Below are 4180 nucleotides of genomic sequence, written 5' to 3' on the forward strand. Positions count from 1 at the left end.
AATAAACAGAGAGGCAGATGATAGATGGAGCACGATGAGACAGAATTGGCAGCAAAACAGGTAATAATGAAATACAGGTGAGCGGCGGAGTACTCAGTAATACAGGGACTGGAGTAGAGCAGGAGCAGGGACAGGAGCACATGGCAATACAAATCTACAGAATGATGGCTAGGGGGAAAACACACAAAAAGACAAAGTTTAACTGAGGTACTAGCATACATTTACATTTTTCCTCTCCCAGGTGCCCTTCATGTGTCTTCTGGAGCATTTCCTTCTGTAGTGACACTGGAATCACAAATCTGTTCCCTTTGACAACCATATATTCCACTACTGACAGTTCAGCTGTGCATGCCCAATAATCCTAAATACACTTTGGACAGTCATTCTTCACTGCTGGCTATCCTTTTTGTATCATCTCTTTGGGTACTTCCATTGTTTCATCCATTCCTGCTGGTTTCCTAATCTTCTCTGTTCTATCAGGAATACTGGAATGGAGGTGACAATCATATCAAATTAGTTCTTAGTCATTCTTGTTGACTGCTCGAGACAGAGTATCAGCAGCAAACATATATTTTCCCAGTGTGTATATCATCTTCATGTCATATTTATGCAACTTTATCAACATGTACGGTATCCTCATTGGACAGTCATTCAGTGGTTTGGCCATAATTGAGACCAATGGTTTATGGACTGTCTTCACTTCAAAAGGATGTCCATAGATACGTTGACAGAACCTTTTACATGCGTATGTGTTGGCAAGAAGCTCTTTCTCTATCTGTGCACAGTTGGGTTCCACATTTGTTAAAGCCCTTGATGCATAGGCCACAGGTTACCATGTGACATCATGCTGCTGCAGTAGTACTGCACCACCATGGCCATACTGGGACGTATCAGGCAAGATCCTTGTAAACCTTTCTGGATTGTAAAACTTCAATGTGGGCTCTTCAGTTAGGGCTCTTTTCAGCATCTGAAAATATATGTTTGCTGCTGATCCAAATCATGGACTTCAGGCAAGATGGAAGTCCTACACCTGAAGCCCATCCAAAGAATCATTCTAATGATGGGTCGTTGTGTGGAGCCTGTTGAGGATGGTGCCTTGTGGAAATATTGTGGGGCTTATTGGGGTTGATCAATTTCTTGTGAAGACTGGTTCCATTACCACTTATGATCAAGCTCACAACTTAAGAGTGAAGAAATTCAATTCAGTCCTGTTGTGTGTGTTGCAGTTGAAACCAGGAACCCAAATGATTTGCCCAAATTGGTTGAAGGTTTGAGGCGTCTTACCAAGTCCAATCTAACAGTCTAGTATATAATTGAAGAATCCAGTGAACACATCATTGCTGGTGCAAGTAAACTTCAATTGGAAATCAGCCTGGAAGATCTTGAAGAGTTCCATATTTGCATTCCTATCAAGAAATCTGGTCTTATTGTTCCTTGTTCCTTATTATGAGAAGGTTACTGAGGAATGTAACATGATCTGCATGTCCAAGTGTCTCAACAAACACAACCAGCTGCATATGAAGGCATGGCCATTATCTGAGGGCCTACCAGAAGACATCAATTAGGGTGGGATCATTGCCTATCAAGAGCTCAAACAGCAAGTCAGGTATCTTGCTGAGAAATATGAATGGGATGTCACTGAGGCCTGTAAGATATGGACCTGATGACACAGGTCCAAATATCCCAGCTGATGTGACTAAGGGAGTCCAATATCCAAATGAAATCAAGGACACTGCTGTCGCTGGATTTCAGAGGGTCCTGTACAATTTGATATTCGTGATGTAAACCTACATGCTGATGTATCCTCCGTGGTGGTGGTCAGATCATTCCCACTGCCTGGAGATATCTGTATGCCTGTGTAATGACTGCCCTACCTAGAATCATGGAACCTGTCTACCTGCTTGAGGTTTAGTTTCCAGAGCAGGTAGTTGGTGGCATCTGTGGTGTACTGAACAGGATACATGGTCATGTTTTTAAAGAATCCCCCTTCTGAAGCCATGTTATGCTTGTTCTTAATAAAGACAAACCTGACATAGGTAAACACTAGTACACTGTTCAACGAGTATGCGTGCGACCAGCTCACCTTCAAGACTTCCTGTACTGGGATGAACCGCTTACATTGCCCACTGGGAACTGAAGTTCTTTATTACGTACACACATAATAACACAGGAGCAACCACCTCTTAAAGTAAGTGCGATCTACACATGCAGGAAGGAGAAAAATCAAATTCAATGGAGCACATGGAATGGAAGGAGTTGTAGAAAAATTAATCTGGGACTAAAGCAGAACTGGTCAAAGTTACGGTCTTGGATCAGTGTTGAATTTCCTTAACACCAATCCTACCATTGTAACTCAGCTGTTCTGGATCCTGATGCATGTTCATTTCTATTGTCAATTACATTTTATATACTGTACAATCACACATTTCATTTATCTAAAGAGAACTATTTTATCTTACATTACTGTTGAAAGATAGAAATTGTAAATATCTGAAGAAATGCTTATCAGAGTTTGAACTGATGAAAATGTAATCACCCTGAGAGAACTGTAAAGGAAAGACAAATGAAGGATGCAAAGCATCTTCACAATGAGAAAGACAGCACTGGAAACCAGACAGTGCAGTGGTTAAAATGGATGTCCCTTCACTCTGAGCTAGGAATTGATTCAGGACATAAACAATGGACTAAAAATGTTACTTCACTCTGCTTATGTGCAAGGGTTAGAGCATTGAATATTGCTGCACAGTACAGGCATTTTGGCCCGCATTGTTGTGTCGACCTTTTGACCTACTCCAAGATCAATCTAACCCTCCCACATAACCTTTGACATTTCTTTTATCCATGTGCCTATCTAAGAGTCTCTTAAAAATCCCTAGTGTATCTGCCTCTATCACCACCCCTGGCAGTGAGTGCTATGCTTAAAGTTCATCACCATTGTTCCTGATACTTCTTGCATTAAAGTAAACATATTTCAACCCATCCAGCTGACTGCGTTTATGCCCTGTACATTGTCTATCCTTCCTTCCTCTCTCCCTCTCTACATGCTGCATCAACCTTTATACCAAATGACCCATCACTCTGGTTCTATCCCTCTGCTAACCTCACCTAAACTCTCCCCAATGGCTCCAACAAACCTGAAAACAAGGACATGGGTCCCATTCAACTTCAGGTGTAACCCATTCCATTTGTACAGGTCATATCTACCCCAAAAAGATTCCATTAATGTGCGATGTGATTAGGTTGGATGTGAAATGAGTCTAAATGACCATGAGCCATCTTCTTGATGGTTATAGACCTTCACTGGAGTGTCACAATCTGTAAACTGACTCAGAAAAGGTAAGGAAAGGCCTATGGAAATAAATGGATTTGTCTCACTTCTACAATAGGTTATACATCTGTTGTGAGTTTCCCTGCTATTCTGTGTGAGCACCCTGGAGCCACCACCCATCCTTCTATTCTCTCCATCTTATGAACGTTCCAGACTTATGTCCAACTCACCACAAACAAAACAGGGTATGATGTGAAGAAATTCCTCCCATTACCTTAGATTGAACCTTAGATTCATCTGACCAGTAAGTGCTGGCAGTTTGAGAGTATAGGTTAGAATATCTTCTGCTCTGGCACTCAGGTTCCTTCTTAAATGAGCACAAGTGCCAGCCAAGTTAACCAATTAAAAATGATGACAGAAGTACAATGGTGAATTGTTTGCTATGTGTTGACAGTCAAATTACTGTGCAGCTATTCCCATGGTCTACTGTTAGACATGTGCATAAATCATCTCTTAGAATGGAGACAATTATTGTAGGAGAAACCAGAAACTTGTGGGATTATGATAGTACTTGTGTACCAAAGGTGAAAGTACAAAATAAATTAGAATACTTATGTTTATTCAGTCAGTGCCAAAAAGAAATAAATAAATGTCATTAATTCTTTTGATTCTGTGGCAAAAAGTCACGTACTTTTCCTCTGCTATTTTAACACAGGAATACCATTTGTGTCGGTAGAGCTTTTCACAGGCATTCCTGTGTAATTAAGATCTGTCTTTTAACTTTGGCTTCACTCTTTCAGTTATATTGTAGGTTGTGATTATTACCAAATCAGTGCTGTTACTTGGAGACACTAGAGCAGCCTTTCTCAACCCTTCTGCCCTGGAGGAACCCTTGAAATAATTTTCAGATCT

General features: G+C 40.8%; 1 pseudogene; it reads left to right on the forward strand.

Annotated features, from left to right (window-relative positions):
• Nucleotides 1-1003: 1003 nt before the first annotated feature.
• On the forward strand, nucleotides 1004-1993 carry LOC134348786 (elongation factor 2-like; annotated as a pseudogene).
• Nucleotides 1994-4180: the final 2187 nt, after the last annotated feature.

Source organism: Mobula hypostoma, chromosome 6 (assembly GCF_963921235.1).
Source record: "Mobula hypostoma chromosome 6, sMobHyp1.1, whole genome shotgun sequence".
NCBI classification, from domain to species: domain Eukaryota; kingdom Metazoa; phylum Chordata; class Chondrichthyes; order Myliobatiformes; family Myliobatidae; genus Mobula; species Mobula hypostoma.